This window comes from Coregonus lavaretus (assembly GCF_964263955.1).
Source record: "Coregonus lavaretus genome assembly, contig: SUPER_35_unloc_2, whole genome shotgun sequence".
NCBI lineage: Eukaryota > Metazoa > Chordata > Actinopteri > Salmoniformes > Salmonidae > Coregonus > Coregonus lavaretus.
In genome coordinates, this window is record NW_028167180.1 from 194,004 (window position 1) to 221,557 (window position 27,554).

The 27,554-nt window shown below is 39.7% G+C and overlaps 3 pseudogenes across 3 annotated transcripts; 1 reads left to right on the plus strand and 2 right to left on the minus strand.

Moving 5' to 3' along the window:
• Positions 1–3,919: 3,919 nt before the first annotated feature.
• On the minus strand, positions 3,920–10,652 carry LOC311110197 (NAD(P)(+)--arginine ADP-ribosyltransferase 1-like; annotated as a pseudogene). The gene is made up of 3 exons: positions 10,027–10,652; positions 5,793–6,494; positions 3,920–3,925 (listed from the first exon to the last, which is right to left on the minus strand). The product of its transcript is annotated as an NAD(P)(+)--arginine ADP-ribosyltransferase 1-like (transcript).
• Positions 10,653–15,926: 5,274 nt separating this feature from the next.
• Positions 15,927–16,760, minus strand: LOC311110198 (ecto-ADP-ribosyltransferase 5-like; annotated as a pseudogene). Its single transcript has one exon. The product of its transcript is annotated as an ecto-ADP-ribosyltransferase 5-like (transcript).
• A 6,701-nt stretch (positions 16,761–23,461) lies between these two features.
• On the plus strand, positions 23,462–27,501 carry LOC311110199 (ecto-ADP-ribosyltransferase 5-like; annotated as a pseudogene). The gene is made up of 3 exons: positions 23,462–23,540; positions 26,367–26,475; positions 26,683–27,501. The product of its transcript is annotated as an ecto-ADP-ribosyltransferase 5-like (transcript).
• Positions 27,502–27,554: the final 53 nt, after the last annotated feature.

Consider the following 27,554-nt stretch of genomic DNA (forward strand, 5'->3'; position numbering starts at 1 on the left):
ACCTCCACCCATGACCTCTCATCATCATCATCCTCTTCTCCTTAAGTTCCCAGACATCCCGATTTTCCTTCCTTCTTCTGGATTCATCTTCATCGTTGTTTCTGCTCGTATTCGTCTTCATCTCTGATGCCATAATCACCCTGCTGGATGATGTCTTTCTACTGAATCCATATGTGAGAAAGGTGTACTAACTTCTGCCATTAGTCTCTCCTAACACTTCTCTAACCCTACTTTGATTACTTTGATTAAAAAATGACTATTTTAATCAATTTTCCCCTATATCAAGCCCTTTATATTCCCTTATTGTGAACTATCCTATTTTAGACTATATAAGTTATATAGACTTCCCCCCTGTAATTATTAATATAACCCTAACAATTCCAAATAAATCCTGAATAATTAAACCCAATTTTTATTCCTATATCCTATGTCACCAACTTATCCATTAGTGTTGAGTATATTACCACAGCCCATCAACTGCCAGTAAATGCAAGTTAGTCATCTTCAGACTAAAATACCCCTAAACAAAGCCTTTAACCCCTTGCTCTATAACCCCTAATTATCATAAATTTAAAGAATAATGTCAGTACCTGATTTCCAATCGAACTGCAATCCAGCCCAGTGATGCACATAGCTTCCAAAATGTAACTTTTATTGAAATAGAATTTGCCAAGCCCCTTGTAAAATCGTCATAACATCACATATCCTGTTAGGGAAAGATTCTGTAACCATAATCAGTACCAAAACCTTTTTTTTTTTTGACTTGATCCTCTGCCACGTGACGTGATCACTTCCTGTATCTCCTCGCTCCTCTCACTTAGCGTTCCTCTCATATGACAGAAGAACAAAGACACAACATAACATTTTAGTCGTTAATGCAGTCACTGAGTATTTCCAACCATTCAATATTCGTTTGTTCTACATGATTCACTGTAAGACTAACTCAGGACTAATTATAGATCGCCCAAAAACCTTTTTATTTTATTTTAATCCGTTATTTAATTATTTAATTAAATGTATTATAATCCGCTACCATATATCTAATTTATAAATTCAATAGGCTACAAAACAAGTTTCATCTTTAACCAATCTTTAAACTAGAATACTCGTGCTAAAATCTCTATGTCTGTGTGTTTCTCCGTCTCCCTGCAGCCCCCATGTGTTGTTTTGCAGAATCCCACGCATGCGCAAATATCATTTTAAAATTAAACGCATCTTCATACATTTACTAACGCCACCATTTTGTTTCGTCGACCGCATGTCGTAGATTTAGTGCCGTAAACCAAAGCGTGTCCTAATCTCGTGTCATAAACTCCCCTTTCTATAGTGTAGTGTCGCAAAATTAAACGCATGCGCATAACCATTCAAAAATACTTTTCACCGTGGAAGAAAGATTCTCTCTCTCTCTCCCCAAACATAATAACAGTCCAGCTGTAATTCCCCATTTCCCCCTTATAATCAAACAACATTTACCAGCGCTCACAAAACATATAACCTGACTTACAAACACATAAACAAGTTTAAGAGACTTTCACCCGTCGCAACGGAATCTCTAAGGATATCCGTTAGCATGTAGCACACAACACAATTAACCTGTAGCATTAGCCTTTAGCTTAGCCTAAGGTACACCATAGCATGATTCACACTTTAGCCTTACAAAGATTAGCCTGAACAACGATGTACCACGTGGCCTGAAACAATCAAGCCTTAGCTTCAGCCTCTAGCCAACTGTGGCCTACTAGCTATACCAATGAACACCCCGCACCGTGGCCCAATCATTTTCCATGATTATCAATAATATCTCCTTCTAACTTTGTGTTGCCGTAAGTTCTGGATAATCATAGAGAGGTTACCCCAAGCATTATAGTTCGTCAACCATACGATGAGTATATAACATACATATAATCCGTCCAGCTTAATAATTCCCTGAATTAACCATACACCACATAACGCGTTGCAAGGATTTTATGGCCCATTCCTATGAATCGCCTCGATTCGAGGGCTTTTCCAGATTCCCCGGTGCCCTAATTATGCAGACGTCTTCCAACCTTTATTCTCTACCAATCCATTTGTACAATCCATTGTTGTAAACAGCGTTTACACATCAACCAAATTTAAAATATTTTTGTTCAGACTCCCAGTTAACAGCCATAACGCCACCTGAGGCCGGGTCATAATGGAACATCTCCTCAATGTACACAAATCATATCCAATCTAACAACCTCCGAAGCGGTAAGAACACTCACCCTTTTCCCTCAGAGAGAGTTAGGCCGGCGGTTGACTGAAACAAGGAGGAGACGCAAACCCAGGCCCCACGTTGGGCGCCATTATGTCGTATATGATGAATGGTGGCCATTATCGCTGTCAACAAAAAGTCCGTTATGCTGCATCGTGTCAGAAGTTTTTATTCATACCACGAGGTTACAGCATAAATTACAGACACGCGTTGCCCGGAGAACGACTCCCCAGATTGATATGGTCGTTCTGCCGTCTAATCGTTTACCCCCTATTTATAAACAATGCAAAGGGAGGGGCTACTCCCTTCTTCTGGCCAATCACCAGTCTCCCCTCGGCCGTCACCCTCCAAGCGGCACATTTCAAATAACATCATAAAACCTCCCCCCTCTGGCCTGAACAACCAACATTCCATTCCGTCATGAAAAACATTTGACAAAGACATAATCGTCAGATACGATACTTCCATTTCCACAGTCACAAGCGGCATTATGGCTGATTTAAAATGAAATCGTCCACCCTGTTACTTTTATTGTCACCTTTTATAGTAATTTTCCTTACTTTAACCTCTGGAGATGGGAAAACACATTGTTGTTTCTTTAAGTTAAACACGTGTTCTTTATGACAGAATGTTAAAATTTGGTGAAATAAATAGTTATTTTTCACTGAATTACCCAAAAGGACCTCTATTCATGGAACCACCCTTTAATGTATATTCTCTCATATCAGATATACTCAACAGACAGTACAGGAACAAAAAATAAGTTCAAATATTTTATCTGAGCCATTTTGAGCCTGCCTGTCTCAATAAACCAATAGAAATGTCCCATCTGGTACTTCAAGCAGACTCAAGAAAACACTCAAAGTATTTTAAATGATTTTTCAAGTATTTAAACTCATGTCTGATGTCAATATAGATGATCAAACTATGAAGCTTTACATATCAAATAATTAATTAAGAATGAAAACTATATGATGCAGTAAACAATATTCCACTATAGTTTGTGCCGACAATTCGGGAACCCCTAATCTTTAGGGGCAGACAATAATGACAGTTGCATATGGATAAAATACAAATTATCTCACCAGTCCATAGTTAAGACCCAGGGTCAACGCCAATGCTTCCGGCACAAAAACAATAATAATTACCACTACCCACTTGTTCACCATATCTTAAGATGTGTCGTGAATGAGCCTAGTCAGTATAACCTGGTGACTCCTCCAGTCTCTCATCGGAGCAATGGTAACACAGACAAGGAAGATGAAGAAGAAGAAACAGAAGGACAGAATGAGACCTCAACCACAGGAAGCAGCAAAATCGAGACAGAGACAGAGAGTGACGAGTGTGGGTAGACTGTATGCAGATTCCTCTATTGTTCCGCTTCAGGACTTGTGTTTTGCAGACTGTCTGCTAAGATCTAATATACCTGGTCAGAGATCTGACTTTACAAGCAGACATGACCACAAACCATGTTCCCACACTGAAGCACCAAGATAATATGTGAACAAAGTCATGCAGATCTTCATGTCTGCACACGTAAACATGCATGAGGATGTATACAGCTCTACCTTGGTTCACCACAGGGCCATTTCCAACTAAAAGTGATGACAAGCAGATATGACCACAAACCATGTTCCCACACTGAAGCACCAAGATAATATGTGAACAAAGTCATGCAGATCTTCATGTCTGCACACGTAAACACGCATGAGGATGTACACAGCTCTACCTTGGTTCACCACAGGGCCATTTCCAACTAAAAGTGATGCTGCTGAGAAAGACTTAACGTTCCACCTTTCTGTCTTTCTTACGTTCCCTTCAACCCCAAGTCAACCACTGCACCGTGTGGTCAGTCAGTTGTCATGGTCATTGTCTCTCAAGTTGTGTGACTGGTAATGACGTCACTGAGTTCCAGCCATTTCTTGATTAAGTTTTCTATTTTGTGGCAGAATCAAGTATCCTATTTTGAATAGAATAGAATAAAATAGAACATCTTAATTGTTAAAGTAGTTATAGTAGTGACAAAGCAACAGTTAGTGTCAAAGTAATCTGTGGATAGACAGTAGATGTTATGACAGTTCACTGCCACCCTATGGCGTCTGTTGTCTCTGCTAGTCAACAAGATGGCTGCTGAAAGCTTCCTTCATAACCAAGTCTGTCCTCATCTCTCATCCAACCCCAATCATCAGGTTGGCCACATTCCAGGCTGACTACATTGAAGTCGCCTTCCAGATCTCACAACTCCTGGACAGGTGTTTAACATATCAGTTAACCACATCGTATGATAGAGCAATATGATGCCCATTGGTTGTTGTGTGCAGCCTGACTGCAATATAGTTGGCCTGGAATGAGACCACTCTCTCCTCATTGTAGTTGACAGATTGAGCTGTACTGAGTTCTGACCTTAAAGACACAGGAAACTACTAAACATGCTCCTGCTCTCCCTCCCTCCCTCCCTCCCTCCCTCCCTCCCTCCCTCCCTCCCTCTGACAGCCACATCTTCTCTCTCTGGTTAGCCAGCCTACTTGTTACTATTTGGCCTCAAGTTTATTTCAAAGCCATGACTAAGTGTTACTTCTCTGTAAAACTATGTGTATTGTTTTCTAATTATTGTTTTGTTTGAAATTATAGTTTTTCACCATTTTCTCCCAAGTTGCTAGTTACGACCTTGTCTCATCACTGCAACTCCTCAATTGGTTCGGGAGAGGCAAAGGTCGAGACATGCATCCCCCGAAACATGACCCGCCTAGCCACTTACTTCTTAACACACTGCTTGCTTAACCCGGAAGTCAACCTCACCAATGTGTCGGAGGAAACACCATTCGACTGACATCCGAAGTCAGGTTGCAGGGCCCGACCCGCCACAAGGAGTCGCTAGAGTGTGATGAGCCAGGGAAAGCCCCCTCCGGATCAAACCCCAGGCTGCGGTGGCGCCTCAGCACTGTGATGCCACAGACCGCTGCAGTACTCGAGACTCCTCTAATTATTTATTTGAAAGTCAACAATATGTTTTTCTGTATTTGCTACCTGCATGTAAATAGAATGACAATGTCGATCACATTAGCCATATAGCTAACTAGGTGAGGTAGTTGCTAGAGGCTGGTTCAGCTAATGAAGTGAAGTTGTGAAGTTGCTTTTAATGAGATGGAATATTATCCTCTGTAGGTTTATACCAGATTTACACATAGTGGATCAAGAGGACATGAGATGTCATTATAATGCTTAATGCTTTTCTTTATTGGTTTCAATTCAAGCTCCATTTCAACAAATCACAAATTACGATTCTATTCAATGTCAACAAATTGCAATACAATATCAAGAAATATAACCTTGATCTGAATCTGAGCAAGCAATGTGGGTTAAACAGTTTTTAACAGGATCATTACAACTGAAAAAAGGAATGTGACCTTTTTGTTTTTACAGATGACTTAAATGTACATTAGTGGGGTAATGATCAGTGATATACAGTAATTATCAACATAATATAGAGCGTTATGTAGCATTTTCCTGATGCGCGGTTGAATGCAGAAAAGCTGCTTCTCATGTTTGGTTTTGCTCCATTTTGCAACTTGCAATTCAAGTCAGTCTGAACTCCAGTGTTCACTAGTGTGTAGACGACTTCCCAACATAGTTTATTCTCTTGTGACTTCGTCTGGATGTTGGTCACTGTGAATACCTCATAGGGAGGAATGAAGACTTCTCTCTCTCCAGTAAATACAGAGTAATATGATATGTCAGCTCCAAGACATGTGGAGATCTCAAAGCAGGACGTCGCTCCAAATGAATCTCTGCCTATTTCCTTAACTAGAGTGCTCGAGGTGAAGGTGCCAAAACTGATATTTTTGTTGACAACCTCCTGATCAAAATACACGTTGGTTCTACGGTAGGTGGTCCTACATGTTGTTTGACTTCTTTTGAGCATTTGAATGGCCTCAGTTAGATAGAAGTGCAGGGAATGGTACTGGAATGATGTTGTCCCATAATTAGATCTACCATCTCTAACTTGTCTGTTGAAGTCCAGGTAGATATTGGGCTTTTCATTTGTGTACACATATATAGCCATGGAATGTTCTTTTTCCAGTTCATGGATAGATGGTTTGGCCTTTTGTCCTGCTTTGTTCCAGGCATTATTGAAGTCTGAATTTGTATTTTTCTCACGTGGGAGGTAGACTGTGTTCACCTCATTGTGCATCTCGTTACTGCAGCCGACGTATTGATCATCAATAGAGTTAGGGGCCATATCCTGTGGGAAAGGCTTCTGTAAAAGTAAATTTTAGTTTCAATACATTACTTCATAAGACTTACCAGTTCTCTTTTTCTCCCCTTGAGAACAATGTCTGCTAACTCTTTTGTGCATTAGATTTGGGTCGTTCCATAAATAAAGTGCCTTTTATGTCCTTGTAACATTGTGTGTACATTTTGATAAAACCCTCAATTGAACAGTTGAATCAAATACAGCTACACTCTAACTAAACAGACTATCTTTTTTAAATTCCCATTCTCTATCGCTCACAACAAGCTTCCATTTCCACAGTCACAAGCGGCATTATGGCTGATTTAAAATGAAATTGTCCACCCTGTTACTTTTATTGTCACCTTTTATAGTAATTTTCCTTACTTTAACCTCTGGAGATGGGAAAACACATTGTTGTTTCTTTAAGTTAAACACGTGTTCTTTATGACAGAATGTTAAAATTTGGTGAAATAAATAGTTATTTTTCACTGAATTACCCAAAAGGACCTCTATTATAATAATAATAATAATAATAATAATATGCCATTTCGCAGACGCTTTTATCCAAAGCGACTTACAGTCATGCGTGCATACATTTTTGTGTATGGGTGGTCCCGGGGATCGAACCCACTACCTTGGCGTTACAAGCGCCGTGCTCTACCAGCTGAGCTACAGAGGACCACATTCATGGAACCACCCTTTTATGTATATTCTCTCATATCAGATATACTCAACAGACAGTACAGGAACAAAAAATAAGTTCAAATATTTTATCTGAGCCATTTTGAGCCTGCCTGTCTCAATAAACCAATAGAAATGTCCCATCTGGTACTTCAAGCAGACTCAAGAAAACACTCAAAGTATTTTAAATGATTTTTCAAGTATTTAAACTCATGTCTGATGTCAATATAGATGATCAAACTATGAAGCTTTACATATCAAATAATTAATTAAGAATGAAAACTATTTGATGCAGTAAACAATATTCCACTATAGTTTGTGCCGACAATTCGGGAACCCCTAATCTTTAGGGGCAGACAATAATGACAGTTGCATATGGATAAAATAAAAATTATCTCACCAGTCCATAGTTAAGACCCAGGGTCAACGCCAATGCTTCCGGCACAAAAACAATAATAATTACCACTACCCACTTGTTCACCATATCTTAAGATGTGTCGTGAATGAGCCTAGTCAGTATAACCTGGTGACTCCTCCAGTCTCTCATCGGAGCAATGGTAACACAGACAAGGAAGATGAAGAAGAAGAAACAGAAGGACAGAATGAGACCTCAACCAGAGGAAGCAGCAAAATCGAGACAGAGACAGAGAGTGACGAGTGTGGGTAGACTGTATGCAGATTCCTCTATTGTTCCGCTTCAGGACTTGTGTTTTGCAGACTGTCTGCTAAGATCTAATATACCTGGTCAGAGATCTCACTTTACAAGCAGACATGACCACAAACCATGTTCCCACACTGAAGCACCAAGATAATATGTGAACAAAGTCATGCAGATCTTCATGTCTGCACACGTAAACATGCATGAGGATGTATACAGCTCTACCTTGGTTCACCACAGGGCCATTTCCAACTAAAAGTGATGACAAGCAGATATGACCACAAACGATGTTCCCACACTGAAGCACCAAGATAATATGTGAACAAAGTCATGCAGATCTTCATGTCTGCACACGTAAACACGCATGAGGATGTACACAGCTCTACCTTGGTTCACCACAGGGCCATTTCCAACTAAAAGTGATGCTGCTGAGAAAGACTTAACGTTCCACCTTTCTGTCTTTCTTACGTTCCCTTCAACCCCAAGTCAACCACTGCACCGTGTGGTCAGTCAGTTGTCATGGTCATTGTCTCTCAAGTTGTGTGACTGGTAATGACGTCACTGAGTTCCAGCCATTTCTTGATTAAGTTTTCTATTTTGTGGCAGAATCAAGTATCCTATTTTGAATAGAATAGAATAAAATAGAACATCTTAATTGTTAAAGTAGTTATAGTAGTGACAAAGCAACAGTTAGTGTCAAAGTAACCAGTGGATAGACAGTAGATGTTATGACAGTTCACTGCCACCCTATGGCGTCTGTTGTCTCTGCTAGTCAACAAGATGGCTGCTGAAAGCTTCCTTCATAACCAAGTCTGTCCTCATCTCTCATCCAACCCCAATCATCAGGTTGGCCACATTCCAGGCTGACTACATTGAAGTCGCCTTCCAGATCTCACAACTCCTGGACAGGTGTTTAACATATCAGTTAACCACATCGTATGATAGAGCAATATGATGCCCATTGGTTGTTGTGTGCAGCCTGACTGCAATATAGTTGGCCTGGAATGAGACCACTCTCTCCTCATTGTAGTTGACAGATTGAGCTGTACTGAGTTCTGACCTTAAAGACACAGGAAACTACTAAACATGCTCCTGCTCTCCCTCCCTCCCTCCCTCCCTCCCTCCCTCCCTCCCTCCCTCCCTCCCTCTGACAGCCACATCTTCTCTCTCTGGTTAGCCAGCCTACTTGTTACTATTTGGCCTCAAGTTTATTTCAAAGCCATGACTAAGTGTTACTTCTCTGTAAAACTATGTGTATTGTTTTCTAATTATTGTTTTGTTTGAAATTATAGTTTTTCACCATTTTCTCCCAAGTTTCTAGTTACGACCTTGTCTCGTCACTGCAACTCCTCAATTGGTTCGGGAGAGGCAAAGGTCGAGACATGCATCCCCCGAAACATGACCCGCCTAGCCACTTACTTCTTAACACACTGCTTGCTTAACCCGGAAGTCAACCTCACCAATGTGTCGGAGGAAACACCATTCGACTGACATCCGAAGTCAGGTTGCAGGGCCCGACCCGCCACAAGGAGTCGCTAGAGTGTGATGAGCCAGGGAAAGCCCCCTCCGGATCAAACCCCAGGCTGCGGTGGCGCCTCAGCACTGTGATGCCACAGACCGCTGCGGTACTCGAGACTCCTCTAATTATTTATTTGAAAGTCAACAATATGTTTTTCTGTATTTGCTACCTGCATGTAAATGGAATGACAATGTCGATCATATTAGCCATATAGCTAACTAGGTGAGGTAGTTGCTAGAGGCTGGTTCAGCTAATGAAGTGAAGTTGTGAAGTTGCTTTTAATGAGATGGAATATTATCCTCTGTAGGTTTATACCAGATTTACACATAGTGGATCAAGAGGACATGAGATGTCATTATAATGCTTAATGCTTTTCTTTGTTGGTTTCAATACAAGTTCCATTTCAACAAATCACAAATTACGATTCTATTCAATGTCAACAAATTGCAATACAATATCAAGAAATATAACCTTGATCTGAATCTGAGCAAGCAATGTGGGTTAAACAGTTTTTAACAGGATCATTACAACTGAAAGAAGGAACGTGACCTTTTTGTTTTTACAGATTACTTAATTGTACATTAGTGGGGGAATGATCAGTGATATACAGTAATTATCAACATAATATAGAGCGTTATGTAGCCTTTTCCTGATGTGCGGTTGAATGCAGAAAAGCTGCTTCTCATGTTTGATTTTGCTCCATTTTGCAACTTGCACTTCAAGTCACTCTGAACTCCAGTGTTCACTAGTGTGTAGATGACTTCACACCACAAGTTATTCTCTTGTGACTTCGTCTGGATGTGAATACCTCATAGGGAGGAATTAAGACTTCTCTCTCTCTCCAGTAAATACAGAGTAATATGATATGTCAGCTCCAAAATGTGGAGATCTCAAAGCAGGACGTCGTTCCAAATGAATCTCTGCCTATTTTCAGGTCTGGAGTGCTCGAGGCGAAGCTGCCGAAACAGATAATTTTGTTAATAACGTTTTGATCAAAATAAACGTTGGTTCTACGGTAGGTGGTCATACATGTTGTTTGACTTCGTTTGAGCATTTGAATGGCCTCAGTTAGATAGAAGTGCAGGGAATGGTACTGGAATGATGCTGTCCCATAATTAGATCTACCATCTCTAACTTGTCTGTTGAAGTCCAGGTAGATATTGGGCTTTTCATTTGTGTACACATATATAGCCATGGAATGTTATTTTTTCAGTTCATGGATAGATGGTTTGGCCTTTTGTCCTGCTTTGTTCAGGGCATTATTGAAGTCTGAATTTGTATTTTTCTCACGTGGGAGGTAGACTGTGTTCACCTCATTGTGCATGTAGTTAGATAGCCTGGTGGGTAAGAGCGTTGGGACAGTAACCGAAAGGTAGCTGGGTCAAATCCACTCTAACCACAAGGCCACTGACTTGTTTTTAGGTGTAATAGCCATTCAATAGAGCTTGTGTCAGAAAGCTCACATTCCACACTCAACGGTTTGCATTACTCCACCACCTTATAAGGCAGGGGTCAGCAACCCTGTTCCTGGAGTGCCGCAGGGTGTTGCCCCAACTAGGCTCCACACCAGACCAACTGAGCTAAATGATCAGTTCAGTGATTGCCTAAGTTCAACACACCTGGTCTTCCAGGTTGGTTAAATCAAAAACATCATGTGTCTATGGAACTCCAGGACCAGGGTTGCCTGCCTCTTTTATAAGGTATCTCTACAGAGATAAACAGTCCCATTAACAGACATACACTTCATGACCCCAAACTCTCCCACTGCACTGTGTGGTCACTGGTCAGTCATGATTACGGACACTCAGGTTGTAACAAAGTTATGGATGACCACTGGTTGCTATTTGGCAAATGTCCAGGAAAAGGTGTGTTTAGTTTAAACAGAACCACATTTCTGAAAATGTTTGTGGCTCTTTGAGGATGTGTGACCATCATCTTCTTCATTCAATTACAATGATCTTAGTGGTGAATTTACCAGAACTGGAGCCCGATATAGTTTTGTTGAAGACTTCAGGTTTCCTGTCTGCAGACTGTCTGAAAAGATCTACTGATACTTGGTCAGAGAGCTGGCTCTATAGGTTAATAACAGATTTACAGTGTATAAAGATGACATGAGATGTAATCATTCTCAATGCTTTTCTTTATTGCTTTCAACAAAAGCTGCAGGGCAAATTTATAGGCTCCTTTATTTCAATATTTTAAAACAATGACAATGTCAAGAAAGAAAAACATACATTTACAAGCAAAGCAAGATTTTCTTAACAGGATCATTACAACCAAGATATGGAAAGTGGTTTAGATTCCTCATCATTGTAGTAATTGCATCATTGTTTCTGGATGGAATGATTAGTGATATACAGTAGTTATCAACACAATAAAGAGCATTATGTAGCCTGTATCTGATGCTCTGATTAATGTATCAAAGCTGCTTCTCAGGTTTGGATCTGCTCCATTGTAAACCCATCTGCAGTTCATGTTGCTCTTAGATATTCCAGTGCTCTTCAGTGTATAGATGACATCACACCACATGTTTGTCTGGACATCAGTGACTCTAAAGACCTCATAGGACGGGATTAAAACCTCACTCTCATTGATATAGGCAGAGTAATATGTCAGGTTAGCACCAACACCTGTGTTGATCTCAAAGCAGGACGTGTTGCAAAAATATGTAATGACTTATTTAAAGAACTGGAGGCAAAGAATCCGAAACGGATCTCTTTGTTTAGAACATTCCGATCAAAATACACCTTGGTTCTACGGTAGGTGGTCCTACATGTTGTTTGACTTTGTTTGAGAATCTGAACGGCGTCAGTTAGATAGAAGTGCAGGGAATGGTACTGGAGTGATGTTCCATACCCATATCTTCCTTCTCTAACTGCTTTGTTGAGGTTTGTTATATGTATACAAATACAGTTGAAGTCGGAAGTTAACATACACTTAGGTTGGAGTCATTAAAACTCGTTTTTCAACCACGCCACAAATTTCTTGTAGAATAATAGTGAAGACATCAAAACTATGAAATAACTCGTATGGAATCATGTAGTAACCAAAAAAGTGTTAAACAAATCAACATATGTTTTATATTTGAGATTCTTCAAATAGCCACCCTTTGCCTTGATGACAGATTTGCACAGTCTTGGCATTCTCTCAACCAGCTTCATGAGGTAGTCACCTGGAAATCATTTCAAATAACAGGTGTGCCTTGCTAAAAGTTAATCTGTGGAATTTCTTTCCATCTTTGATTTTTGGTTCCAACCGCCGTGTCTTTGTGAGATGCAGACTAGGTGAACGGATGATCTCAGCATGTGTGGTTCCCACCGTGAAGCATGAAGGAGGAGGTGTGATGGTGTGGGGGTGCTTTGCTGGTGATACTGTCGGTGATTTATTTAGAATTCACTTAACCAGCATGGCTACCACAGCATTCTGCAGCGAGAGGCCATCCCTTCTTGTTTGCGCTTAGTGGGACTATCATTTGTTTTTAAACAGGACAATGACCCAACACACCTCCAGGCTGTGTAAGGGCTATTTGACGAAGAAGGAGAGTGATGGAGTGCTGCATCAGATGACCTGGCCTCCACAATTAACCGACCTCAACCCAATTGAGATGGTTTGGGATGAGTTGGACTGCAGAGTGAAGGAAAAGCAGCCAACAAGTGCTCAAAATATGTGGGAACTCCTTCAAGACTGTAGGAAAAGCATTCCAGGTGAAGCTTGTTGAGAAAATGCCAAGAGTGTGCAAAGTTGTCATCAAGTCAAAGGGTGGCTACTTAGAAGAATCTGAAATCTAAAATATATTTTGATTTGTTTAACACTTTTTTGGTTACTACATGATTCCATGTGTGTTAATTCATAGTTTTGATGTCTTCACTATTATTCTACAATGTAGAACATAGTAAAAATAAGAAAAACCCTGGAATGAGTAGGTGTGTGCAAATGTTTGTCCAGTACTGTACATACAAACAAACGCACACACACACACACACACACACACAAATGCACACACACACACACACACACACACACACATGCATGCAGTAAACACCAAGTGACTTCTGAGAGTTGTTTGTTCACACTTCTTTCATACTGATCTATGTGAGAACATGACTAACATCATCAACACCACTGCTGATCTCATCATCATCATCCTTCCCCTCTAATCAGGGACTGATTCAGGCCTTGAATACTAAAAGCCAAAATACCACTTGAATCAATCAATCACCCAGAATAAAGGAATACAGCACTACAGTGAAGCTTGAGGCCCCCAGTCCAGGGTTTCCCAACCCTCTCCTCAGGGACCACCAGACGTTTCACATTTTAGTTTTAGCCCTAATCTGACACACCTGACTCAGTCTACTAACCATCAACCCCTTGACTAATTGATGCAGGTGTTCCTGTCTGGTGGTCCCTGAGGAGAGGGTTGTCTGGTGGTCCCTGAGGAGAGGGTTGTCTGGTGGTCCCTGAGGAGAGGGTTGTCTGGTGGTCCCTGAGGAGAGGGTTGTCTGGTGGTCCCTGAGGAGAGGGTTATCTGGTGGTCCCTGAGGAGAGGGTTGTCTGGTGGTCCCTGAGGAGAGGGTTGTCTGGTGGTCCCTGAGGAGAGGGTTGTCTGGTGGTCCCTGAGGAGAGGGACCACCAGACATGCCCTATAGGCACTCGTTCCTGGACCGCCGCAGGAACTTCTTGTTTTAAATTTAACCGACCTGGAAGACCAGGTGTGTTGAATTTAGGCAATCACTGAACTGATCCCTACTGTGTGAGACTGGATTTGAATAACCCTAGTCTAAGCTTTCTCTGTCAATCATTACTTTAGCTGGTTAATTGAAATGCTGCCCTCTACTGGTAAATGTGAAGAATGCTCCATGTCACTGCAGCCTGCCTAGACCAAAGCATCTGTCAATCATCTTCAACCCTCTACTTCAAAAAACAGATAAAGCAACACCTCACGGCACAACGCCTCTCCCCTATTTGACCTAGATAGTTTGTGTGTATGTATTGATATGTAGGCTACGTGTGCCTTAAACATTTTTTATGTAGTTCTGTCCATGAGCTGTTCTTGTCTATTAATGTTCTGTATTATGTCATGTTTCATGTTTTGTGTGGACCCCAGGAAGAGCAGCTGCTGCTATAGCAACAGCTAACGGGGATCCTAATAAAATACCAAATACCAAATAAAACATTTGTTTCACCAGAATCCAACTCCTAAATAAGTGTGAGACAGTCATATGAATATGAAAACCCCTTTATCAGATCAATTTAAAAAAGGCCAATGACTAAAATATATCCTTGATTGTTGTGCTATTTGATGTTTATTGTCAACCTGCCTCATAGACAAACCCCATAGACCGTGTCCGACATCGGTCTTACCTACTACTTACTAAAACTACTGAGTTCTGATCATACAACGTACTATTTAGAATGTAGTCTCGCAAGCCAACCGGATCTCTCACATTAATGTTTCACTACATGGTAATCTGTCTGGTTATTACGAGGCTATTTAGAATGTACAGTCTAGTTAAAATGGATGCAGTAAGCCACAAATACTAACATACTAGGCTCACCCACACTGAGAATACATCTTCTAATCTTGGTACAGAGTCTCCACTTAACTTATTGTCAGCTGATTATCAACTGGGTCTGAAGTGACAATTCTCTTCCTCAATAGCATGCAGTGACATCCTGGCATTTAAAGCATACTCAATATTAGAAATGTCACATACTATAAAACGTTGTCTTTTCGCATATCCATCAGCCTACTTGTTAGTTTGGGGAGTCGGACACGGCCAGTGTGTTTTTTCTTATGGTAGAACAACATACCAGACAGTACCCTACATATAGTCGTTTCTCTCTTTTAACCTTTGGCCTAAAGTGTTCTTACACGTTATCAACGTGTGTCGGTTATGCTTCATTGAGTCTCTCAAACCAGTTTTGCCAGTTGAACAATGCACTTAAAAAACCGACAGAATATCACTCGCATGAAAACGTGTTTAGGATTGATGCTGTAGCTGTATCATTCATCTTTGTTTTGTCTCTCCCACTCAACTTCATGCTGTTCTCTCCTGGTTGTGATTGGTTGATTGAGCAGTATGGAGCTCAGGTCCCCTGATCTAGGATCCCCTGTCCATGTAATCTTATTCATTATGATATAAAAGGCGAAACTGATCCTAAATCAGCACTCTTACTCTGAGAGGCTTATGGCCCCTGACTTCACAGACAAAGGAAACGACTAACCCTCCTCAGTGCTCTCTCACCCAACTCTCTCTCTCAGCCTCAGAGAGCCCTCGCAGTTTTATTTTATTTTCACTCTTGGTATTCTTACAACCCATTAAGAACTGACCTTGAGTCAGTATGTCTGGTATAATTCATTTCAGATTAGACTTGACAGGACACCGTGCAATCCTGTCAAGACTTGCATAGTGTGAAAGGTAATAGAACTGTAGGATTTTGTAAACCATGTAATGTGAAGCAAGCTTTAAAGCCATTACCAACTTATCATTTCTTTGTACAGCCATTATGCATGAGAGTCAAGCACATAAGGACATTTGAAGGATTTTGAAAATGGTGTAATGTGAAAGAAGCTTTATCATGTCAGCCACAATGTCACTCAAATGTGTATGTGATGATAGTGGCTGGTTCTCTTTGGTTTCATCTCGGCAGTGGATTCACCTCCACTCAAAATCAATTTGCAATTCAGATCACTGTCTCCTCCTTTCCTCTTTAGTGTGCAGACAACTTTACACAACAGGTTATTCACTGGTGACTTTGTCTGGATTTTGGTGACTTCAAAAATCTCATATGGTGGAATTAAAAATTATTTCTCTTCAGGAAAGGCTGAGTAAGAAGTTAGCTCAGCGCCAAAGCAAGTGTGGGTCTCAAAGCAAGACACATTCCCAAAGTTGGTTAAGTCGGATCTCAAAGAGCTTGCGGCGAAGGTGCCGAAACGGATCTCGTGGTTGAGAACACTCAGATCAAACTTCTTGTTGGTTCTGTGAAAGGCTTCCTTACATGCCCCTTGTCTTTCTCGAAGAATCTGAATGGCATCAGTCAGGTAGAAATGCAGTGCATGGTACTTGAATGATGTCACGTATGCAGAATTGCCCTCTTGAACTGCTTTGTTAAAGTCCAGGTAGATCGATTTGGAATTCAGTCTGGGTAGATTTGTTGTGTACAAATAGATAGCAGTGGAATGCTCTGTTTTCAAAAGGTCTCCATGTGGTATAGCATGTGGTTTTGCTATGTTCCAGGATGTGTTGAATTGAGGATTAGTGTTTACTCATTGTAGAGGTACATGTTTTCAACCTCCATTAACATTAGACCTCTGCAACCATCATATTTGTCATCAACAGAAGAAAGGGACCATGTCTAGAGGTAGAATCTCTTGCATCCCTCCATCTTGAATCCCTCCATTCTGAGTTTCTCCATCCTGTAACAGTGACATTTTTTGAAACGTTTCCATTGATGAGACTTATGGCAACCTGTTCTACAGTTTGGAAACGTTTCCATTGATTAGACGGGTCATTCTACAGATTCGGTGACATTTCAGTATTGTCAGTGTCCCAAGATGTACTAGTGTTATAACTTGTCAGAACATTTATCAAACTACACTTAAATTACAACATTTCAAAGTTTTACATGTTTTTAATATGGAGTAGAGAATATGATTTTAAACAGAGATGAATTTCAATACTTATATGTTTGCTTTTCTTAGGAGTATTAAGAATTTCGCCTGTCCCTATTGACCATCATGCAAATGGCGTGACTCATTTTGAGTACACAGTGTTAAATAATAATGTTTTTTTTTTGTTAAATTAATTGTATATGCCCCCTTATTATGCATAATCCATTTTCTCAGCATAAGACATTTTATTTTCTGAGAAATTCAGGCTTTTACCCCTGTCCTTGTATTTCTTTCAACCCCGTAACGCAACAATACCCCCACTCACAATTAAATAATGGTTTGATCCTGTGGACATCATTTATGAGGAAGTGACATCATACAAGTCTTCAGAGAAGCCTGGTGTGACAAGTGGTAAGCTGCTCTCTCACTTTTTATAAATATGTCATGTTTTTTAAGCACATATGGGCTTTGTCAATCTCAGGTATTCAACTCTGTTGGGGGGGGGGATTCATAGTTAAGATTTTACCAATAATTGTTTTTATAGCTATGAAGTATAACAATGTCTTTTGTTGAATAAGGCCATGTGGCACACTGCTAGCTGCTAGCATCCCGAATTAGCAACAGATTAGCACAAAATCTTCAACCCTGTCACATTCAACCCCATCACATTTTTCAATGTTACGGGGTTGAATGGCTGTTACAGGGTTGAATAGCTGTTAAATCTTAGCAATATTTAATGTATATTGGTTAATACCAATCATATTTTCTTGTTGAATGTTTGTTGTTTACGGTTTTACAGTATCAACTAAAAGTACAAGGAATTTTTGAAAATAATAACTTTAAAAAAGTGACAATTAATTTGTTCTCTCTCCTATATACATTGACATATTTAGGAGTATTATCTGCAAGTTCATGTTCATTTTACTACATAGTGATTAAAAGGATACAATATTTAGTCTTGAAGAGTAAGCAGGTCATTGACTTGACCTTGACCTACAATTTCAGATTCAACAATGGAAAAAACAGCAGCAGAAAGGAAACACACATAGAGAGGAAGGTGAGGGACATCCGCGCGCCGGTGGTCAGGTAATTCTCCTGGAAATGTAAGATCTTTAAGACACGAGGTGGTGGTGGTCATGGACACACAATCAACAGAAAATAAAGTTTTGTTGCTTTAAAGCATAATTTGGTAATGCATAAAAAGACTAGTCTAAAAAGACATACAGTATACTGCCTTGGCAACTGGTGCGTGAGGGGTTCATGGTCACTAGCCGACTGGTTTGTACTGACATATTTAGGAGTATTATCTGCAAGTTCACGTTCATTTTACTACATAGTGATTAAAAGGATACAGTAATTAGTTTTGGAGAGTAAACTGGTCATTGACTTGACCTTGACCTACAATTTCAGATTCAACAATGGCAAAAACAGCAGCAGAAAGGCAAAGATTTGCCAGTAGTTCCATCCACAATGCGGATCCACCAAGTTGTTTGTGTGGCTGCAAGGCAAATTGCCTACCGTGATGTAAGCTGTATGTGCACAGTCCACAACAAGAAACTGGAATGCCAGTGTTTCAATACACAACATTTCACATTTACCCCTAAAGTTACATCAGTCGTGTCACAGAGGGAGGTTGATTGGGCAAATCCAGACATATGCGGGAAATGGTGCGTGGCCAAATATGATGACGATTTCTATCCCGGAATAATTCTAGCCACAGATGAATCCCATGTGCAGGTCAAATGCATGTACTGTGCTGGACCAAATAGGTACTTCTGGCCACTTCTTGATGATATCCTGTGGTATCCATTTGAGGACATCTTGGAACACATTGATCCCCCTAAACCGGTGACTTCTAGGCACATGGAAATACAGAAGGAAGTGTGGGCTAGGCTCTCTCAGTAAAAATGGTGAACAAACTGTAGGCTTACCTATAGGTTATTAATGGTAAGATGTTTGCTTAATGTTCAAACATTCAAACAACACAGACATTCCTGCCATTACTCTGGATATTTCTATGAAATCAATGAAATGTTGTAACTGTTGTTAGTTTATTAATGTGTTTTAATCTGTCTAGATTTCATCTTGATTGTTTAAACTTTAAAAGCTATGTTGACAGTAGTTTAAAATGTTAAAAAATGGCAACATGTGACCTATATAGGTTATCAATGTTAAGATGTTTGCTCAATGTTCAAACAGACTCCTGCCATTATCAGATGGATATTTTTATGAAATCAATGAAATGTTGTTACTGTTATTAGTTCATTCATGTGTTTTACTCTGTCTAGCTTTCATCTAGATTCTTTAGATTTTAAAAGCTATGTTGACAGTAGGTTTAAAAATGTTAAAAATGTTTAAAAAATGGCAACATGTTAGTGATCTCAAAAGATAAAACATATGACACGTGATGCTTTTCACTCAACCCTGTTACATGATTTTCAACCCTGTTGCGGTGCATTCATCCCTGTTACGAGATTATTTTTTTACATTTTTGTATTAAATACACAAAATATAACATCAATAGTGTTTTTATTGTGTGTATTAAATCAGGGTAAATAAGGCTATTTCAATTTTGTAAGGAATTACGCAGCATTCTTGCACATTTCTTGCGAAAATGTGGAGTTAGATTAGACATTTCTTCATCGTAAACTGGAAAGGATGGTGCTGGTCAGTTTTTCTTGATTTTCTCTTTAATTACAATATGCCATTATTTACAAGGGACATCTAAACTGTGAGATTATGCCAGAAGCTGATCTCAAGCTTATTGGAAAAATGAATAGTTGAATAACAAAATGACTGTGACGGGGTTGAATTAAATTGGGACTTGTTTGAGAAAATAATACAGAATAATAACTTAATACTCTACATTGAGATGGGAAAATGTATTTTCTATCAAGTACACACATTACTTTGTCACATCAAATAAAAAAAAGCTTAAGATTTTAATGTTCATTGTTTCATCCTCCTCAATCACAAAAGGCACCGAATCTGTAGAATGACCCAGACTTATGGCAACCTGTTCTACAGTTTGGAAACACTGATCTACTGTAGGGGCAAACATTGACATTTGAATATGTAATACATTTTTGTTTTATTTATTTGATTAAAATGTTAAATATCTCACCTTTGATTTGGGAATGCCGAAGATCAAAGCAAAGATTACCATCAAAACAAGCAGAAACATAACAGAAAAGGTGATTGTCTTCTTTGTGTGTAGGTCATGTGATTTCCATCTAATGACGTGAAAGAAGGAAGTAGAAGGGGACAGTTAATTTCAACAAGAAACCAGTGCTGTGTTCGAATACCCATACTAACATACTGTATACTACATACTTAATGAGTATATACTACATACTATTAGTTCATTTTAGTACATTGTAAACGAACGGTATCCTTACAGCTGAGTATACTAGAACTTTGCCTGTCTACCGGAAGTTGATGCTGTTGCTGTGCAAGCTCTTGCTAGCTTGTTAGCATCACAAATGACTAGCTAGACATCTTACGACTTCATTAACAATGTTCATTGAGAACGCACAACGACTATTCCACTTAGCTAAGCTAAGAATGACGTGAATAATAAAGTCAATAGACGTTGGGAAGTTAGTTAGATAGCATATAGTTAATATACTGGCAAGTTCGATGTATTAGTAGCCAACCAACGTTAGGTAGCTAGCTAACATACCAGTACATACAATCAACTGCTGTAATGATATGCTATGCGGTTCGTAAGGCTAGCGTACCTAAGAAATTGTCACCCAACATAACATGTAACGTCACTTATTTCAAAAGGCATTACATTATTACATTGCTCAACATTTTCTTAACATTTGTCATAATAAGTTAAAGCAATGAATTTGTATCCACTCTCGTCGGACTTCAGCTGCATATTTTCTGCAATTTTCTTAAAATCTGAAAATGCTCAATTTACTGCTCAATTAATCAACCACACCGAGGATGAACGGTCTCGTTCCAGGCCGACTATTTTGAAGACAGGCTGCAGCCATTAAGATATGGCTGCTGGCCAAGTCATCGACTGTGCTGTTGGGCATCAGATTGCTATAGCATATGATTTGGTTAGCTGATATGTTAAACATCTATCGAAGAGATGTGACATCTGGCAGGCAACTTCAATGTAGTCAGCCTGGAACGTGGCCAACCTCATGAGTGGGGTTGGAAGAGAGATGAGGAGTGACTCAGTTACCAAGAAGCTTTCAGCAGCCATCATTTTGGCTAGCAGAGACAACAGAGGCCATAGGGTGGCAGTGAACTGTCATAACAACCTACTGACTAAACCAAATATTAACTGTTGCTTTGACACAAATATGAAACACAATATCTCTAAGAGATGGAAATGACAATGAATATCTTATACAGTAATGATGACACCTGCATAGTTACATCTGGGAAACTGAATGACATTTATCTTTGTCAGCCTGATGATGACTGTGTCACACCTTCAAGAGGGCCTCAAACTTTACTGTGGGTTCTGAGGGGGAAAATATCACCAAAAAATGTATATAAAATATATACCTGTTAGTGGGAAAGAGATAAACAGTAGTCAGAAGTCACCCTGATGGTTGACTGATGACTGGTATCATTCCACATTTGATCAAATGTATAATATTTTATGAAATATTTAAATGGACAATGAAGATGTTCTATTATATTCTAGTGTGTCCTTGTGTGTTTGTGCCTTGGGCTTTAGTGTTTGTGGTTAGAAGGGAACACTACTGTATGTGCACAAATAACTAACCCAAACCCATCTACCTAGACTGTATTAGAACACAGATAACTAACCCAAACCCATCTACCCAGACTGTATTAGAACACAGATAACTAACCCAAACCCATCTACCTAGACTGTATTAGAACACAGATAACTAACCCAAACCCATCTACCCAGACTGTATTAGAACACAGATAACTAACCCAAACCCATCTACCTACACTGTATTAGAACACAGATAACTAACCCAAACCCATCTACCTAGACTGTATTAGAACACAGATAACTAAACCAAACCTATCTACCTAGACTGTATTAGAACACAGATAACTAACCCAAACCCATCTACCTAGACTGTATTAGAACACAGATAACTAACCCAAACCCATCTACCCAGACTGTATTAGAACACAGATAACTAACCCAAACCCATCTACCTAGACTGTATTAGAACACAGATAACTAACCCAAACCCATCTACCCAGACTGTATTAGAACACAGATAACTAAACCAAACCTATCTACCTAGACTGTATTAGAACACAGATAACTAACCCAAACCCATCTACCTAGACTGTATTAGAACACAGATAACTAACCCAAACCCATCTACCCAGACTGTATTAGAACACAGATAACTAACCCAAACCCATCTACCTAGACTGTATTAGAACACAGATAACTAACCCAAACCTATCTACCTAGACTGTATTAGAACACAGATAACTAACCCAAACCCATCTACCTAGACTGTATTATAACACAGATAACTAACCCAAACCTATCTACCTAGACTGTATTTGAACACAGATAACTAACCCAAACCCATATACCTAGACTGTATTAGAACACAGATAACTAACCCAAACCCATCTACCTAGACTGTATTAGAACACAGATAACTAACCCAAACCCATCTACCTAGACTGTATTAGAACACAGATAACTAACCCAAACCTATCTACCTAGACTGTATTAGAACACAGATAACTAACCCAAACCCATCTACCTAGACTGTATTAGAACACAGATAACTAACCCAAACCCATCTACCCAGACTGTATTAGAACACAGATAACTAACCCAAACCCATCTACCCAGACTGTATTAGAACACAGATAACTAACCCAAACCCATCTACCTAGACTGTATTAGAACACAGATAACTAACCCATCTACCTAGACTGTATTAGAACACAGATAACTAACCCAAACCCATCCACCCAGACTGTATTAGAACACAGATAACTAACCCAAACCCATCCACCCAGACTGTATTAGAACACAGATAACTAACCCAACTCATCTATCTCCTCTCTGAAGTGTGCATGTGTAACAACTTTAATTTGACCTTGCACTCCTTCTAAATAATGCCATTTTTAGGAACTTTCTCAAATGGTCAAGAATACATCATTTAGTGCATTCTGTTCGTAACAGATTCTAGTTTTGGGAACAGAAAACTGTATTGAGATCAAATGTTTCATATATTAAGAAATGAGCAGAATGTTGGCCCAGTTTCATCTCGCTCCATCTTCTCCCACTGCTGGCCACTGGGCTTCCTCTCATCACCATATTTGGTAGTGAGTGGAAGCCCCCACCGGATGCTTCAGGTTTTTACCCCATGTGACACATCAGTGTTTCCCCTTTTACATGTGCTAGAACTGTAATGCAAGGTATACTCAGGGCTAAAGTCAACAAGGACCAGAAACACCAGTGATGTGTCATACATGGGTGGATCCATAAAAACAAAACCTCTTATGCGAATTGACATAACAACAGAAAACACAAAATAATAGGATTAAGAGGTTTTGCTCATAACTTGGCCTCACAAAAAAGGATACCGTAACGTTGAGTGACCAGAACTGAAGTAACAGGTAAGAATGTAATATACAGTGGGGGAAAAAAGTATTTAGTCAGCCACCAATTGTGCAAGTTCTCCCACTTAAAAAGATGAGAGAGGCCTGTAATTTTCATCATAGGTACACGTCAACTATGACAGACAAAATGAGGAAAAAAAATCCAGAAAATCACATTGTAGGATTTTTAATGAATTTATTTGCAAATTATGGTGGAAAATAAGTATTTGGTCACCTACAAACAAGCAAGATTTCTGGCTCTCACAGACCTGTAACTTCTTCTTTAAGAGGCTCCTCTGTCCTCCACTCGTTACCTGTATTAATGGCACCTGTTTGAACTTGTTATCAGTATAAAAGACACCTGTCCACAACCTCAAACAGTCACACTCCAAACTCCACTATGGCCAAGACCAAAGAGCTGTCAAAGGACACCAGAAACAAAATTGTAGACCTGCACCAGGCTGGGAAGACTGAATCTGCAATAGGTAAGCAGCTTGGTTTGAAGAAATCAACTGTGGGAGCAATTATTAGGAAATGGAAGACATACAAGACCACTGATAATCTCCCTCGATCTGGGGCTCCACGCAAGATCTCACCCCGTGGGGTCAAAATGATCACAAGAACGGTGAGCAAAAATCCCAGAACCACACGGGGGGACCTAGTGAATTACCTGCAGAGAGCTGGGACCAAAGTAACAAAGCCTACCATCAGTAACACACTACGCCGCCAGTGACTCAAATCCTGCAGTGCCAGACGTGTCCCCCTGCTTAAGCCAGTACATGTCCAGGCCCGTCTGAAGTTTGCTAGAGTGCATTTGGATGATCCAGAAGAGGATTGGGAGAATGTCATATGGTCAGATGAAACCAAAATATAACTTTTTGGTAAAAACTCAACTCGTCGTGTTTGGAGGACAAAGAATGCTGAGTTGTATCCAAAGAACACCATACCTACTGTGAAGCATGGTGGTGGAAACATCATGCTTTGGGGCTGTTTTTCTGCAAAGGGACCAGGACGACTGATCCGTGTAAAGGAGAGAATGAATTGGGCCATGTATCGTGAGATTTTGAGTGAAAACCTCCTTCCATCAGCAAGGGCATTGAAGATGAAACGTGACTGGGTCTTTCAGCATGACAATGATCCCAAACACACCGCCCAGGCAACGAAGGAGTGGCTTCATAAGAAGCATTTCATCTGGAGACTGGCTAGCCTGGAGTGGCCTAGCCAGTCTCCAGATCTCAACCCCATAGAAAATCTTTGGAGGGAGTTGAAAGTCTGTGTTGCCCAGCGACAGCCCCAAAACATCACTGCTCTAGAGGAGATCTGCATGGAGGAATGGGCCAAAATACCAGCAACAGTGTGTGAAAACCTTGTGAAGACTTACAGAAAACGTTTGACCTGTGTCATTGCCAACAAAGTGTATATAACAAAGTATTGAGAAACTTTTGTTATTGACCAAATACTTATTTTCCACCATAATTTGCAAATAAATTCATAAAAAATCCTACAATGTGATTTTCTGGATATTTTTTTCTAATTTTGTCTGTCATAGTTGACGTGTACCTATGATGAAAATTACAGGCCTCTCTCATCTTTTTAAGTGGGAGAACTTGCACAATTTGTGGCTGACTAAATACTTTTTTTCCCCACTGTATGTACATAACACCTGTACACCCAGTTTTCTACAGATTATTTCACGTGCAAAAGACACTGAAAAGTAATGATTAAAGAATGATAATAGTAGTAAATTTGCCCTCTCACAGAGTATAACACTGGCTTATGAGTGATAAGTAAAAGTGACTAACTAGCGAGAACAAATACATTTGATGGCAGATATTACAAATGTCACATTTACATTTACCGGTAATTTCATTTCAAGTTCTTCCAATTCTACCTCTTAATATCAATATCTTTGGAACAGGCACAGTAAGACCTGAGCTGTGTTCGAATACTCATACTAACCGCACTAACCATACTATTTGTGACGTAAATGGAGTATGTAGTATGCTTATTGGTCATAGTATGGATATATTTAGCATGCCAAAAGTTCCCTGATGTTGTACTACATTAGCCAAAATACAAAGTAAAAAAGCAGTGGACACTATTTCTGTGCTTTTGGGGCCCATAATGCAATTCTTCAGAGAATGGGCGTGGCTTCAAAGCATTTTCAGATTTTAAGAAAATTGCAGAAAATATGCAGCTGAAGTCCGACGAGAGTGGATACAAATTCATTGCTTTAACTTATTATGACAAATGTTAAGAAAATGTTGAGCAATGTAATAATGTAATGCCTTTTGAAATAAGTGACGTTACATGTTATGTTGGGTGACAATTTCTTAGGTACGCTAGCCTTACGAACCGCATAGCATATCATTACAGCAGTTGATTGTATGTACTGGTATGTTAGCTAGCTACCTAACGTTGGTTGGCTACTAATACATCGAACTTGCCAGTATATTAACTATATGCTATCTAACTAACTTCCCAACGTCTATTGACTTTATTATTCACGTCATTCTTAGCTTAGCTAAGTGGAATAGTCGTTGTGCGTTCTCAATGAACATTGTTAATGAAGTCGTAAGATGTCTAGCTAGTCATTTGTGATGCTAACAAGCTAGCAAGAGCTTGCACAGCAACAGCATCAACTTCCGGTAGACAGGCAAAGTTCTAGTATACTCAGCTGTAAGGATACCGTTCGTTTACAATGTACTAAAATGAACTAATAGTATGTAGTATATACTCATTAAGTATGTAGTATACAGTATGTTAGTATGGGTATTCGAACACAGCACTGGTTTCTTGTTGAAATTAACTGTCCCCTTCTACTTCCTTCTTTCACGTCATTAGATGGAAATCACATGACCTACACACAAAGAAGACAATCACCTTTTCTGTTATGTTTCTGCTTGTTTTGATGGTAATCTTTGCTTTGATCTTCGGCATTCCCAAATCAAAGGTGAGATATTTAACATTTTAATCAAATAAATAAAACAAAAATGTATTACATATTCAAATGTCAATGTTTGCCCCTACAGTAGATCAGTGTTTCCAAACTGTAGAACAGGTTGCCATAAGTCTAATCAATGGAAACGTTTCCAAACTGTAGAACAGGTTGCCATAAGTCTCATCAATGGAAACGTTTCAAAAAATGTCACTGTTACAGGATGGAGAAACTCAGAATGGAGGGATTCAAGATGGAGGGATGCAAGAGATTCTACCTCTAGACATGGTCCCTTTCTTCTGTTGATGACAAATATGATGGTTGCAGAGGTCTAATGTTAATGGAGGTTGAAAACATGTACCTCTACAATGAGTAAACACTAATCCTCAATTCAACACATCCTGGAACATAGCAAAACCACATGCTATACCACATGGAGACCTTTTGAAAACAGAGAATTCCACTGCTATCTATTTGTACACAACAAATCTACCCAGACTGAATTCCAAATCGATCTACCTGGACTTTAACAAAGCAGTTCAAGAGGGCAATTCTGCATACGTGACATCATTCAAGTACCATGCACTGCATTTCTACCTGACTGATGCCATTCAGATTCTTCGAGAAAGACAAGGGGCATGTAAGGAAGCCTTTCACAGAACCAACAAGAAGTTTGATCTGAGTGTTCTCAACCACGAGATCCGTTTCGGCACCTTCGCCGCAAGCTCTTTGAGATCCGACTTAACCAACTTTGGGAATGTGTCTTGCTTTGAGACCCACACTTGCTTTGGCGCTGAGCTAACTTCTTACTCAGCCTTTCCTGAAGAGAAATAATTTTTAATTCCACCATATGAGATTTTTGAAGTCACCAAAATCCAGACAAAGTCACCAGTGAATAACCTGTTGTGTAAAGTTGTCTGCACACTAAAGAGGAAAGGAGGAGACAGTGATCTGAATTGCAAATTGATTTTGAGTGGAGGTGAATCCACTGCCGAGATGAAACCAAAGAGAACCAGCCACTATCATCACATACACATTTGAGTGACATTGTGGCTGACATGATAAAGCTTCTTTCACATTACACCATTTTCAAA